Consider the following 17,140-nt stretch of genomic DNA (forward strand, 5'->3'; position numbering starts at 1 on the left):
GTCAGTTTTTTTTTATTTAGTGAATTTTTTTATTTTTAGGATTTTGTTCAAGACATTTTATGTTTTTTAGGAGTTTGTTCAGGACATTTTATGATTTTTAGGAGTTTGTTCAGGAAATTTTATGATCTTTATGAGTTTGATGTTTGCTCCTAGTGTCTAGCAAGGCAAAAGGGATTTTGAGTACATGAATGGATAAGCAAATGATGGTTGACGCTTTCAAGGACTATCTCACAACATTAATCCAAGCATAGGGTCCAGATATAGCAATGTAAACAAAGGATTTTAGTGATGTAAAGGAAGGATTTTAGCAATGTAAAGCAAGGATATAGCATAACGAAGCCATATGGTCCAAAGAAGTGGCCATGTCAAGAGGTTTGTGGAAAGCATATTTTTGCATTTTTTCCATAGTGTTGATCAAGATCAAGGGATAGATTTGGATAGGAGGCAGATATGATAAGAAGGATCAAAAGGAAGTAATGAAGGATGTAAGCGAGCAATGGAGAGGAGCTAAAGGGTGTGGATCAAGTGTAGTATATAGGACACATGAAAAACCTGCAAAGATCTTTAACCTTGTCAAGATCAAAGGTGGAAAAGGGATATGAATGTATATAGAGCGAATGAGGGATAATGAAGGATGAAGGATAATAGGTGGATGTACATGGATGGAACTTGCCCCCAGTGTAAAGTGCAAAAGGATAATGGATTATGCATGAAACCTATTTGCCAATTTTTCATCATGGTACTTTCCCAAGGTGCCACAAGAAGTGGTTTTCACACAAGGACGAAATTATTTCTCTTTACTTTTTTTTCTGATTTTTTTTTTTTTCATTTTTTCATCATTTTCACTTTTTTGGAAGATAATGGAGGCATTATAGGGGATGGAAGAAGGACCCCATCATCTCTCTTCTTTTGATGGTACCCTTCAAATATGAGTTGCAATAGACCATGGCTATGAAGGTATGCTCAAAGATGTTGGCAGGATAATGAAATGAAACTAAGGCAAGGACTTACGCAAAGGATTGGATAAGAGGGATGGAAGGGTGGAAAAGAGGTGTTGGATAATGGATGGGATGTTGGAAGAATTGTGTATGGATAGATGGAAATGCTGGAAAGATCAACATTGGCACATGCCTTGAGGGATGGTGGACATATGGAAGAGAAGTGAATCTCAAATTTTGAGATTTGGATGGAGGAAAGGTTACAGATTTTGGGGCATAAGAACCCAAAATGGATGAAGGAGGTGATGGAGGAATAGACTCGGAAGGTTTGGATGGAGGAACAACAATTTTGGATGCCAATTTTGGTTTTTCTTTAGACTGTTGTGCTTCAAGCAGCCGCTTAGGGATCCAAATGGTTTTTTATTTTTCATGCTTTTGTAGTTCCTTAGAGTGCATTGCTTGTACAAGTTCCTTAGGAACCCATATAACTTTTGACTTTTCTTCTTTCTTTGTGGGCCTTTGTGGCATTTTATATTTTTCTTTTTCTTTTTGGATCATTTTTTTCTTTGTTTTGACATGTCGATTAGATGGGACATGTTGTTCCTTGAATACATGTGGATTACTTGACTTATGACTTTTATGCTTGGCATCCAAATTGCTTGGAAGGAGATGCGTGGATAGATAGGAATGATATCTAGGTCTTTTAGATGGAAGGAAGGTACTCGAAGATGTGTGCCTTTTTTGATCTTGCATAAGGGATGGAGGGATATAGGGACCTAGAATGGATGGAAGTGATGATGGGGAAAGCGTATATTTGGATTTAACTGGAGAAATGTAGGATTTATGAGAGATAACAAAATATTGAGAAATGTCCCTATGGCCATGACCTTTAACATTTTCTTTAATATGGATGGGTTCTTGCTTGTGGAGATTTACCCGTTTGCCTTTATAAATATTTTGACTTGTAGGATACACTTTGCTTTGGAAAGAAGGCACGAGTCCATTATGAGATGGAGGTGGAATGTAAGGAATGATAGGATCACGAAGGGGATTTGTAGGCATGATGGATCCTTGAGATGAACATGGAGGATTATCACAAGGGAATAAAGGGATACTTTGATCTTGACATGGAAGAGGACCATTGGATAGAGTAGGAAGGGTGTTTGACTCTTTATTTTGAATAGGACCATTTGAAAAGGTGGAAGAGGCATCATGATCTTGCTTAGGAAGTTGATTAGGAATGAGATTTGGAAGGATGCTTTGCTCTTGAGATGGAAGGAGTTCATCTTGGAAGAAATAGAAAGGTTGAAGGGGATCATCATGGGATTCTAGGGAGGTAGTATCTTTTTCAACCATTGGATGGGATTGGAGAGTTTTAGTGGCTTGATCTTGATTTATGATAGGACTCGTTTCTTCATTTTTCAGATTATCCTCTTGACATGGAGTCACTTCTAAGGAAGGGGTAGTGTTTTTGATAGGCGTAGGGGATTCTTGGAAGGTGTTAATTTTTTGGCATGATGGGGAAGCATTTTGAGTGGGACTCTCTGGAGTGGGTAGGTTTGGAATTGGAGTGCATGATGGCATAGGATCTAGGATTTTTAAATCTTTAGAGGAACTTGTATCAATATTGGCATTAACTTGTATTTCCATAGGAGATAGCCCTTGAAGGTAAACATGAGAAGTTTTATTGTTTGAAGGAGATGAAGATATCTTGGAAGGGATGGAGGCCACATATGGAGCCTTGCTAGACATAGGTTCATGATTTTGATCCTTCTTAGAAGTAGTTCCTTCTTTTTCTTTAGGCGAGTCATTAGGATCTTCAATTTCAATGACACCATTATCAATGAGATCTTGAATCTTATTTTTTAATTCCATGCACTTCGAAGTCTTATGTTCATTTTGTTTGTGATATGCACAATATTTACTCAAAATTTCACATCCCCATGTGGTCTTTATAGGTAATATAATAAGATTGTTCTTAAGAAGCAATTCCAAAGATGACTCAATAGATTGCCCCAAAGGTGTAAAGTGTCTATATAGAGGATATTTGGAGGAAATGTCTTTATGTCTTGGTGAAGTTGTCTTGTGAGCTTGTTTGAGATTTGGCTTTTGATTGTCAATTATTTTTTGCTCCATCTTATGTAATTGTTTTAGTATTTCTTGAAGTCTAGTGTTCTTGATATCATGAAGTTTTATCTCAAGAGGTGCCATTGAATCTTTTCATTGAGCTTGAATGCCATATATTTCTATCTTGAGATCTTGAATTTGTTGAGCTAAGGCAACCATGGGCTTCTTACTTTTGTCAAAAATTTTAGAAGAGTTTTTGGTTTGAATAGGCATTTACAACCGATGGGACCAAGAGCTAGATGTGTTGCAGAAGTCAAGATCAAATTGTAGCTAGTTGTTCATTTAACATAGTGATTTGAGAGAAGTAACTAAGATCTGGTCTGGTTTCAGGAACGATCTATCCTGTTTAAGACATTATCTAAGTTAACTTAGGTTTGATAAGATATTAATTGAACTAGCTGAGAGATGATCGACAAAATTGTGCAACACAATGGCAGGGGTGAACTATCAAGGTTGTTTATGCTTAGGAGGCTGATGACCAGTTTTATGCTCGTTGGAGATTGATCTAGGCAATTTTGACTATTTTGACTAACAAGATCAAGAATTCGTACGACAGAGGATTGGACAGAGATGAGATTCTGACAGACAGAGTTTCAATGAATGACAAAGACTAGTTTTTGATAAGGACTAAGTTTTTGATGTTTGACAGAGACCGGTTTTGGACATGGACAGTTTATCACTGAGTTGTTGATTTGTTTTCTCCTTTTTTAGTATTTCAATTTTAGTTTCAGGGATGAAAACACAGAATACACGCAAGATATATAATAATTCAATCACATCACACTAACCCTACAGAAGTTGGCTTAGAGAAGAAAATCTTTTCTTGCTGACTTAGGTACACACCCAATAGCTAATCAGAATACGACCACTGAGTTTGAGGCAATCGATTCGCAATGCCATTTTAGCTGACTCCAAACATTAATGGGGGCACGATATGGCAAGTCTTGGGAGAGTTACTATCTCTCTTGCACAAAGATTAGCCCCCTTTTGGAGGTGAATCAGGTAGCTTCTATCTTATAGTTCTTAGTCAGGAATTCCATTTGAAATTACCCCTTGAAGTTAGGAAAGCATGATTGAGGCCTATAGCTTGACAAAGTACTGAAACAAGTTGTAGTCACGTAAACGTGATTGAGACCATGAGGCCCTACAAAATGCTTGATATGAGAGATCTCAAAGAGAAAACTCAAATAATCCCATCCTCTAAGACTTTAATCACCAAAGGCCTATTTATTATAGTGAGTTGGAATGTCCAGGTCCAACTATACTCACTTGGGTCGTTCTCATAGGGTGATTACTTCTTCCCACTATGATAGGCCCGCTAAAGGTACACAAATCTCAAAACTTAGAAAAAAGCTTCAAGGGTCTAGATTTCTGATTGTCTTTAAAAGACAAGAGCATACTCTCATACCTCTCAGATTTTTCTGAAAACACAAAAGATAGATTTGTTCTTTAACCAGATAGCAATTTAAGTGCCTAAAAATTAATTTAAAGAATACACGATGTTTGGTCGATTCTCTTTAGGCAACCTAAAAACCAACACATCAGTAGTCATGTTGTTTTTTATTCTTTGACAGGCATATGTTTGATTGATAAATTCTTTGTCAAGCGGACCTGCAAACATTAAAAACCCAAAATTAGTTGCCAAAATTACATAAAGAAAATCATCAAAAAAAAATTCTAGCATGCAAACTGTAAATTAAACTAATCTAACAAGAATTTTCATTTTTTATGACTATCCTAGTTATGACAGTTTTGATAGTACTACACTATGTCATTTATAACTTTTCAACCAGAGCTAATTCGGAAAATCACTTAGGTGGAAATGTGGACAATTTGGTTTTACAAAACATATTAAAATTTACAAATTTAACACATGTTTATTAGTTACAGATTTTTATTGTCATGACAGAACAAGCAAAAAGAAAGATTTTTATTTACAAATTTAACACATGCTTATTAGTTATAAAAACCATACATTAAATTTGTTCAAGAAACATTAGAAATCTTGTAGTCGTGGGTTCGAGCCCCACGGTTGGTACCAAAAATGTGTGTGTGAAAAGTGGACCTATATCTGTATCTGGAACACACAACACTTCAATTAAGTCATTAGATGCATGGTTAGTAAATCAATAATCAATGAATAATAAACCATTAAAAAGCGACCCATTGCCTTCTAGTAGATGCGAGTTTAGATTTCTGTCAGATTGCTAAGATATCCAGTGACTAGACAACACCTAAACGAAGGATTTTAAAATCTATATGAGCATGAATATGAGCTAAATGGATGCCAGATTTAAGTTAGATATGCAAGATTAATATAACATGATTTAAGCAATATATGAATATTTAAGCTAAATGATTTAAGCAATATGAAATAACTAATATACAATATCTCAATGCAAATTCTCAATGAACCTAGAGAAAAAACAACATAATAACAATATATTCTCCAGGATCTTTGAATGAGAGATGAGAGCTTGAATTTAAAGAAAATTCAGAAAGAAACCAAAGGCTGAGATCAAATGATGATGAGCGGTCAAGATTTCCAAGAGGAAGCACAATCTAGATGAATTGATGTGATTGGATGCTTTTCTCGGTTTTAAAGGAAATTGAAATAAAATTAAGATAAAATCATAAAAAAAACTGATTTATTCTCTATTTCATTCAAATTTAATATTTAATTGTTTTAATTGCTTTCCTTGAGATTATTTATCAATTTTTAATTTATTTTTCAAGATTATCTCCAATTGATTTCTTTTCTCAAATTTTTATTCTTTTTTTCAAATTAATTCCTCTTTTTATTTGTTTCCTTTTTTGAAGATTTGTGCTCATAATTTCCAATTCCTCTTTCTTGATTTGTTTCCTTTTTTTGAAGATTTATGGTAATTTTTTAAATTTATTTTTCAAATTAATTCCTCTTTTTTTGATGATTTAATGACAAATTGATTCATTTAATTAAATATGCAAAAGATATTTAATTAAAATAAATAAGATAATTGTTTAAGATGATTTAATTGGAATGATTTAATTAATTAAATAAATATTTAATTAATATTGGTTGATTAATTTTGCCATGTGACATTTGATGATTAAAGAATTAATTGTGTGCTCAAGATTGATTTAATTGCCTTTGGTTAGGACCTTGGTGACATTGTCGAGATTAGGGGCTCATGGTTTAGATGACCATTTCTAGGGTATTACAAAAAGCATATAACCAACCTGAATAACCATCCAAAACCAAAACAACCAATCTAATCATATCGGATCAGAATCACTGATAACCAAGTCCATCAGGTACAGTAACCAACCAGAATAGAACCAAATCCAACCAGACCATAGTGCTGACATCAATGACAACACAAACAAATTCAACATATTGCCAACAATATGAAGGTGATGAGAACACAAAGAAAGCGAAGCTAACAAATTAGAACCACAATTTTGTGAACCTAAGAATGTTTGATAATGAGAACATTGAAAGCTATATACTGTTAGATAGTTCAGATAACTGAAAGACAACTGAGGGGTGGGGGTGAATCAGCTGTCACAGATTACCAGAAGCATTAGCAATTTAAAATTTAATACCGAAACCCAAAAGATTAATACCGGAATAGCAGTTAATCCAATTAAGCATAAACAATAATCACAAAATAAATACCATCCACATGACACCAATATTTGTATGTGGAAAACCCGATAAAGGGAAAAACCACAGTGGGAAGCCTACCCACAATCAGATAATACTTCTCCAGTAAGTATGTGAATTAAAATGAAGGGGACTGCACTTGCAGGAAGGCCAACATCCTAGAGCACAGTGCTCATCACAAAAGGAGCCTCACTGACTACATATAAATACAGACTACAATCCAGTTTAGTGTTGAACTGCAAAAGATAACATCTCTTATGCCTGAGTATAGTTCCGGTTAAGCTCAATACCGGAGGACTAAATCCTCTTACATAAACCCAATTCGATCTCCATTGATCGACCAACTCCTCTGCCTGAATGATATTACATTATTTTCACATTACATTCCTTGACCATGACCTCTTACATTAACCATGATGATCTACATTGAGATCTTACATCTATTTATACAAACCCTCGACCATAAACAATTAGGTCGGACAACCGACAATAAACTAATTACATAATTACAAACCATGTCGGCCTTAGACTAAAACAAATAATATCAACACATAAGACATCCTAGAAATACAACAATAGGTCCTATCCACACATTACATTAATGTCGGTCCATAACCTAGATCAACTGGGACCAAGTATAGTTCCACACACTTCATCAATAATCTCCAAAAATTAAGTCTCAAACAAATCACCATCAACATCCTGAAACTCCATCAAAAGTTGCACCAATACCACTTATGCAATTAATCAAAGATCTCCATCAAAAGCTCTGTCGATGAAACCCTCGCCGAAACTAGAAACCAATCTTCTAAGCAAGCAGGATAACATCCAATCACTAGAACAAAACCAAATGATCAAATAAAAGTATAATTATCATGAACAAGCCAATTCCATCACCAGATTATACCAGATTCTACCGGATCATGCCAGATCCAAGTAACCCATAAACCACTCATCCTACTGGGACCATAAGGGTTTCGGTAAAGCATCCAAGAAGCTAGTGTTGACATCAATGAAAAAACATCAATGTAACACATAATAAATTCCACGAAATGGCCAACAATCTCCCCCTTTGGCATTGATGGCAACACTAGATGTGAAAAAAATCTAAGTACTAAGAAATGCCAAACAAGTCTCCCCTACGGAAGACAACCAACAATCACCAGAATATATCTCTGAATATCAATATCTCTCCCCCTGCGAATAATATTTCTCCCACTTTGATATTTACTTTTTCATATCAATATCTCTCCCCCTTTGACTAATATTTCTCCCATCAATATCACTCCCCCTTTCTTTTTCTTTTTCACACCACTATCTCTCCCACTTTGACATCAATGCCAAAAATCTGAAAGAAATATCAAAGCAAAAACATAAGGCTCTGAATCTCAAAGCTGACTACTCCCCCTAAGCAGTAGCATCCCACATCAGTGCCAGAATGAATAGTATCTCTGATAATGCATGTCGGACTGATGCAAAACCGCATCCATCAAGTCTCTACCGGAGGGGCAGAAACCCCCAATCTGTCTCTCAGGTACTCAAATGATTCCTTGGATAAAGGTTTAGTGAAAATATCTGCAATCTGTTCTTTACTGTTCACATAAGCCAATCTAACTTCATTTGCTTGCACCTTCTCCTTCAAAAAGTTATACTTGATAGATATATGCTTTGTCTTATAATGAAATACCGAATTCTTTGATATATCAATAGCAGCAGAGTTATCATAGTGAATAACTACTGGTGCATCACAATCCACCTTTATATCCTTCAACATTTGCTTCATCCATAAAACTTGTGTACAGTTAGTAGAAGTAGCAACATACTCAGCTTCAATAGTAGATAAAAAGGTACATGACTGTTTCTTGCTAATCCATGAAACCAGCTTCTTTCCAAGAAAGAAATCTCCACTGGAAGTACTTTTCTGGTCATCAACATCTCTAGCCCAATCAACATCTGTATATGCACATAAAGTAAATTTATCATCCTTAGGGTACTAGAAGCCATATTCTGATGTACCTTGCAAGTATCTAAAAATCCTTTTCACTGCCATCTCATAATTTTCTCTAGGATCACTCTGAAATCTTGAAACAATACAAACAACATTCATATTATAAGGCCTAGTCTGAGTCAAATAAAGTAGACCTCCAATCATAGATTTGTATCTTGTAGGATTTACCGGTGCAGAAACATCTTTTCTTATCAATTTCTCACTTGTAACCATAGGTCTACTTACCGGTTTAGAATCTCACATACCAAATTTCTTCAACAATTCCTTAGCATATTTAGTTTGACAGATAAAAATGTCTTTGTTAGTCTGATTAATCTGCAAGCCTAAGAAAAATTTCATCTCACCAATCATAAAAAATCTCAAATTCTTTCTCCATATTCTTAGAAAATTCTATGCATAACTTATCTTCACCTCCAAAAATAACGTCATCAATAGATAGTCCAACAATCATTATATCATCATCAGTTATTTTATAATATAAATTACTATTAGCACTGCCCTTAGTAAAACCAAGCTTCAAAAGATATTTATCCAACCTTGCATACCAAGCTCTAGGTGCTTGTTTCAATCCATATAAATATTTACTTAACCTACAAATGATATATGTATCATCTGATAGTGAAAAACCATCAAGTTTCTCAATATAAACTTCCTCATCAAGATCCCCATTAAAAAATGCACATTTAACATCCATTTGAAAAACCTTGTAGTTTTAATAAGCAACATTGGCAAGAAATAATCTTACAGCTTCAATCCTAGCTACCAGTGCAAAAGTCTCTCCGCAATCAATTCCTTCCTTCTAAGAATATCCTTTACAAACCAATCTAGCCTTATTCCTTATAACTTGACCATCCTCATTCAATTTAATCCTAAAAACCCATTTAGTTCCAATAAGATTTTTATTTTTAGGCCGAGGATCCAAAGTCCATGTGTTATTTTTCTCAATCTGATCTAATTCTTCTTTGATAGATTTTAACCAAAATTCATCTTTACATGCCTCAATTACTGATACCGGTTCAACTTGTGAAATTAAACATACCTCATTAGTTGCCAGTCTTCTTCTTGTCATCACTCCATTGCTTTTGTCCCCAATGATTTGATCTTTAGAATGATTCAATCTCACATACCTAGGAGTCTTCTGACTCTCTGTTCCTCTTCCTCGTTCTTCAGAAACTGTAGAATTCTTTGATGTTGCCGGAGTAACTGGTTCAACTCTCTGTTTCGGTAAAAGTGCTACTAGTTTAGATATAATCATTTCCATTGACGGTTCCTTCTCATAAACTCTGATTTGACTTCTGTTCAGCTCATCTACTTTGACATTAGCACTCTCCACAATTCTCTTCAATCTCTTGTTATAACATCTATATGCTTTTCTTTCATAATAATAACAAAGAAATATGCCTTCATCACTTCTAGGATCAAATTTCCCAATAGTATCATCTCTCCTGATATAACATTTACTACCAAAAATTCTGAAATACTTCACTGTAGGTCTGTTGCCAAAACTAAATTCATAAGGTGTCTTATCAGTTTCTACTTTAATATTTACTCTATTGAATCTATAAACCACTATACTCACTGCTTCTCTCTAGTAGATATGAGGTAGATTAGGTTCCATCATCATTTTTCTAGAAGCATACAAGATAGTTATGTTTTTCCTTTCCACAACTCCATTCTATTGAGGTGTCCAAGGAGCAAAAAATTGTCTTCTTATACCATGCTTGTCACAAAAGTTATTAAACTCACTGGATGTGAATTATCCACCATGATCTAATCTCAAACATTTAATCTTCAATCTAGTCTCAGTTTCCACTTTAGCTTTAAAGATTTTAAACTTTTCAAATGCTTCAGAATTTTCTCTCAAAAAAGAAACCCACATCACTCTAGAATAATCATCAATGATTAGCATGAAATATCTATCACCATAATTTTTTTTAACTCTAGCATGGCCCCACAAATTAGTATGAATAAGATCAAGAACATCATTTGATTTGTCTTGTATACTCCTAAAAGAGGTTTTGACTTGTTTACCCATTCGACATTCTTTACATACCAGATTATAGGGCTTCATAATCTTGGTTATATCTCTAACAACCTTAGTTGAACTGATCTTCACAAGCAATAAAAATTTACATGACACAAACTTTTATGCCATAGCCAACTCTCATGAATCTGTGTAATCAAACATTTATTCTCACCAAAGTTTAAATGAAATATGTTACCTTTTGTCTGTGTACTGGTTGTAATCTACAAGCCAGATCTGGTAATGATTTTGCATTTTCCATCCTTGAACTATAATTGAAATCCCTTATCTACCAATTGTCCTACACTCAAAATATTATGCTTCAAACCTTCAACATAATAAACATTGTCAGTATTGTTCTTACCATCCAATGATGTAGTTTCTTTTCCTTTAATCATACATGTCGTGTCATCTTCAAATTTAACTAGTCCACCATCAAATTCTTGCAAAGATAGAAACTTCCCTTTATCTCCAATCATACGATGTGAACAACCACTGTCAACTACCAATTCATCCTTGTCCTCAATTTTAGCAGCAATTGCCTTCTCCTCAGGTACATTCTCTTCCAATGCTGCAACATCTTTTTTGGTATCCAGGAATACCCATTGCCGGATCCACTAGCAGAGTCTTCTGTCGGTTCATCATTTGAATCAGTTATGCCTTCCTCATCCTCTATGTAGCATGATTTGTCTTTATTTTTTTTGAATCTATACTTGTTTTGATATCCAGGGTTAGGCTTAAATGATCTTTTAACTCTTTCTTCAAATCTTGAATTTCTTTTAGGACATCTAGATGCAAAATGACCAATCTTATTGCATGCAAAACATTTAAAAGGTGCTTTTACTTCATACTTACTTCCCACCTATCCTTTAGGCACTCTTCTAGCAAATAGTGCTTCAAGTTGCTCAAACTCATCATCTTCTCTCTTCATATCTTCTACTTCTTTTGCATATAAAGTTGTCCAGTCTTGCTTACCGGTTGTAGATGTAGATGCATGAAAAGAAGGTTCAGTCTTCATAGCTCCAAAAGGTCTAAATTCCTCAAGTGCAAAAGCAGATAGTTTCCCAACCAAATTATCTCTATTGACAGATGTATTAGCCATTGTTCTCAACTCATTAATAGGAGTAGCCTTCATTTTGTAAGCCGGTGGTAGGGCTATCACGACTTTAGAAACAATTTCATCTTTGCTAAGAGTTCCACTACATCATTGAATTCCCATAACAATCTCATTTACCCTTTCCATGAATGCAGTAATCCTTTCATCTTCTTCCATCTTTAGGTTTTCATATCTCACCCGGTAACCATCAAGTTTAACAATCTTCACTGTAGGGTCACCTTCATTAAGAGTCTACAACTTATCCCATATAGCCTTTCTAGATGATTTGTCTATTAATTGGATTATTTGCTGCTCAGAAAGTGCACACAAGAGGGCTTCTCTTGCGCTACAAACATTCTCAAGCTCCTTGTCCAGGTTTGTCGGAGGAGGGTTTCCAGATCTCGGATTATAGGATGTGACACTATTGGCATTTGCATGAATATTTCATTAATGAAATGTTATGTTTTCATTGATGTCAATTAATTGGTAATGATGTTTTTATAATATTGTTTTCTAACCGATAGGAAGAGCTAGTGAAGGGAACTACAACTGGTAGGTGAATTGTGGAAAAAACCGGTATTGCTATGAAATGGAAAGGTGAACCGGTAAACCCTACCCATTGATATGATAAATGCTAACCAATCAAGTTTGGTGAATCAGTCATATTGGTTTAAGATCTAATGATGAGCGGTAATAATTATGACACGTATGCATGTTGTATGAGAAGAGTTTCAAATGGTTTTTGGCGCGTAGAGATAACAATTTTTATCTTGGGAATGAGCAAGTTCATTGGCTATAATGTAAACAGTGTGATGAGTTACAGTGTTCGATGAAGCTATGATCAAGGAGCGGTCGAGGATATCTTGAATGATGTGCAGTGATTATTATGTAATCCAATGGTCATACTTGAACCGATTTTTTTGTAATCTCTATGAGAGAATTAGGTTTGTGATGAGTTACCAACCTATTGTTTTGTTTATAAGGTCGATGAGTTGTTTTGTTGAAGAGTTGGCAATTTGTAATGACAGTGAGAGTGTGGTTGCTGAACCATATGATGTATCTACAGTTTGTGTAAAGGCAAATAGGAGTATGAAAAGGATTTGAACAAGAAAGTGTAGTGCTATTCAAATAGACCAGCAAACCCCTATTGTTTTCTAACAATTACAATAGTTAAATCCCCTAGCCGGGTAAGCTCTAACAAGCTTAGTGTTATTCAAATCCTCCAACCAGGTGGTCCATTAGCTTGGATTTCAAATCCTCTACTGAGGTTACTCCTAACAGGGTATTGCTTCTAATAGGGTATTATAGTAAATCCCTTAATCGGATGGTCCCTAACAGGATCTGTTCTTAACATGACTTTTGTAAAGCTTTAACAGGCTTGGCTCCTAACAGGGTGAACTTTAGAAGAGTTCAAAATACTTGTGGCTATTCATCCCCACCGTGGTTTTTCCCATTTGGGTTTGCATGTAAAAAATATTGTGTCAAGTGGTGGATGTTTTTGTGTTTATGTTTACTATGGTTGAATTGCTTAACTGCTAAATCCACTTTGATATGTTATGCTCACTGACATCAATCTGAAATATGTTTTACTTATGTCAGTAAAGTATTTGGATGTTTTGGTTAAAAGGTTTTGAGAGTTTCAGAGTTGTTTTACTGTTAGTCAGTTATAACAGTCAACTAGTTTAACTTATCAATATTATTGTATTTGAAGATCAGTATTTAAACCAGTCAGTTTCGAGTTTGCATTGAGAGGTTATTTTGAAATTGGTGAAAGTTTATGTTATTTTTCTATCTACTGATTCACCCCCCCTCCTATTAGTTGACTGGATCCTTATTTCTTCATCATACCATCAATTGGTATTAGAGCATTTCAGGTCCTCTAAGGTCTAAACCTAACAAATCAAGGTAAAGATCTTGTAGAACATGATGAAGAAGGAAGGTCCAAAGTTTAATAGAGAGAATTGTAGAATATGGAGTGATAGAATGGAAATTTATATAAAGAGTCTAGGAAGTCAATACTAGGAACATGTTGGTACTCAATATGTTGCACCTAGTGGGATTATGACTGATGATCAGAAGAAAGAGAAACAAGAAAACAATCAAGCACTGAAGGCTATTATCAGTTCTTTGTCTGATGTAGAGTATGTATATGTCCATGGTCTGGAGAATGTATATGAGGTATGGAAGAAACTTGAAGAGATCTATAGTGGTGATGAGCATGTGAATATTGCCAAAGAAGAGAGTCTAAGAGGAAAAATTGATGACATGCAGATGGTTGAAGGTGAGAATATCCAACAGTATGGTTAGAAGATAAAAGAGATAGTTGGTGAGATCAAGAGTGCTAGTGGTAAAGTGGAGGATGCCACAATAATTAGTAAGGTTTTGATAACCCTGCTACTGGTCTATGCTATCCGAGTTGCAGCCATCCAGGAGCTAAAATCTATTGACAAAACTAAGGTAACCCTTAACTCCATCATTGGTAAGCTTACTGCTTTTGAGTTAAATGGTTATGATGGTAGTGTTCAGAAATTTGAATCTGCATTTAGGGCTTTAGTTTCTAACCCATATATTAGGAAAAGTAGAGATGTCAGTCACAACTATGAATCTAGATCCAATAGAGAAGTTGATGATGAAGATAGTTTGACTAAGCTTAAAGCATTGTTGGCCAAGCGGTTTTCTAGAGGTACTGGTAAGTACATAGGTAAATTACCTTTGAAATGTTTTGCTTGCAACAAGATTGGACACATTGCAGCTAACTATCCTAATGGTGACAATGAGCATAAGCATGAGAAGTTCAATAAGTACAAGAGAAAAGGAAAAAGAGATTGTCTTATTGCAGTTGATGGTGGTATCACTAATGAGGAATCTGAAGGTGATGCTATTGAAGACATTGTCTTTGTAGCAATTAAAGAGGAAACATCTGATAAGAAAGCATTAGTTTCTTGCATGGATTAATCTGATGATTGGATCATCGATAGTGGTTGTTCACATCAGATGGCCAGTGACCAGAGAAAATTTATTTCCTTGAAGGAATTTTATGGAGGAGTTGCGAGATTTGGTAATGACTCACCCTGCATGATAAAAGGTAAGGGAATTATTTCTCTTAATGAAAAGAGCAGTGCAGATGATGTCTACTGGGTTGAAGGAATAAAGCATAATCTTTTGAGTATTGCTCAACTCAATGATAAAGGATATCCATTGGAGTTTTGAAATGTGAAAAATATATGAGAGAAAAGGTGAACTGATTGCAACCGGAAAGAAGACTAAAGGTAACCTGTTTCACCTTAATCCTAAAGTCAACAATTATTTAATTGCTAAGTAGATGATAGTTGGCTTTGACATAGGAGATTTTGTCATATAAATTTTGATAACATTGTCAAAGTGAGTAAGTCCTAGATAGTGAGAGGTTTTCCTCAATTGGACAAACCAGTTAATGTTCTATATAAGGAATGTCAGGTGGGAAAGATGACATCCTTAACTTTTAAGAGAAAATCTTTTTCAGCAGAACATTTGTTAGATTTGGTTCATACATATCTTTGTGGACCAATAAGGACTAGAAGTATTCAAGGTTACAGATATTTTATCATCTTCACTGATGATTGCTCAAGAATGATGTGGGTCACATTCTTGAAGGATAAAACAAAAGCATTTAGTAAGTTCAAGGCATTCAGGGCCTTAGCTGAAAAGGAAAGTGGTAAGATGATAAAGTGTCTGAAGACTAATCAAGGTGGTGAATTCACTTCTGTGAAATTCACTAGATATTGTAAAGAAAATGGTATCAAATGACAACTGTCTGCACCGAGGACACCACAACAGAATGGTATTGTAGAGAGGAACAATCGATTAGTTGTTGAAGCTGCTAGAACGATGTTGATATAAGGAGGTGTAGCAAACACTTTCTGGAGAGAAGCTGTCAGCACAACTGTCTACACTATGAACCAAATTTTGGTAAATAGAGGTAATGATAAGACTCCTTATGAATACTGGTATGGTAGATCACCTAATGTCAATTATTTTAAGATATTTGGCAGTAAATGTTTTATTAAGAGGGGTGACTATGTTAGCAAGTTTGAGGCTAAAAGTGATGAAGGCATATTTCTTGGTTACTCCACCAAGAATAACGCCTACAAATTTTGCAACAACTAGACACAAAGAATCATTGAAAGTATTATGTTTGAGTGGATGAGTATCCTCAAGTCTCAGGGGAAACCAGTGTGAAGAAAAAGGAAGAAGATCCTTGCATTCTATTTATGGAACCAAAATGTTGTTGTGCCAGTTTATGAAACTGGTAAAGAGAATGCTATTGTACTAGTTCAATCAGAACAGGTAGATTCAGAAGAAGACGATGATAATGAAGAAGAATAAACTGAAGATAATAATCATATTATTCTAAGGTATGCCACACTCAATCACAATCCTGACCAAATTATTGGAGATAAGGATACTGGAGTATTAACCAGAAGGAGAATTAGAGAGAATTACTGCATGATCTCCACTATTGAGCCTAGACCTGCTAAGAAAGCATTCGGAGTTGATCATTGGATCAAAGCTATGGAGGAGGAGCTTGATCAAATTGAGAAGAACAACACACTGACTCTAGTACCCAAACTGATGAATAAAAATGTAATAGGTACTAAGTGGGTATTCATGAATAAACTAAATGAAGATGGAGTAGTAGTCCAAAACAAAGCTAGATTGGTTTGCAATGGTTATGCACAAGAAGTAGAAGACTATGGTGAGACTTTTTCACCAGTTGCTAGACTGGAAGGTGTCAAGACTTTACTTGCATTTGCAACATATAAGGGATTGAAAGTATATCAGATGGATGTAAAGTTAGCATTTTTGAATGGGATACTAGAAGAAGAAGTATACATTGAGCAACCAGATGGTTATGCTTTGACTGATGCAAAAGACATGGTATTCAAATTGCACAAGACACTATATGGGTTAAAGAAAAAACCGAGAGCATGGTATGAAAGGCTACATTCACACCTGATGAAGATAGGTTTTTCAGAGAACCAATTAAGATAGTAACATATATCTCAAATCCTAAGGAGATAAGATACTGGTTAGTGAAGTGTTTGTGGATGATATCATATTTGGAGGCAATGCTGACATGAGCAATGACTTTGAAAATGAAATGAAAAGTGAGTTTGAGATGTCTCTAGTGGGAGAGATAAAAAATTCCATAGGCTTGCAAATACAACAAATGAAGAGTGGTATTTTCATCACATAGTCTAAATATGTGAAAGAGGTATTAAAGACATTTGGAATGAGTGACTGTAAACCAGTTGGGACACAA

This window comes from Cryptomeria japonica, chromosome 3, assembly GCF_030272615.1.
Source record: "Cryptomeria japonica chromosome 3, Sugi_1.0, whole genome shotgun sequence".
Taxonomy (NCBI): Eukaryota; Viridiplantae; Streptophyta; class Pinopsida; order Cupressales; family Cupressaceae; genus Cryptomeria; species Cryptomeria japonica.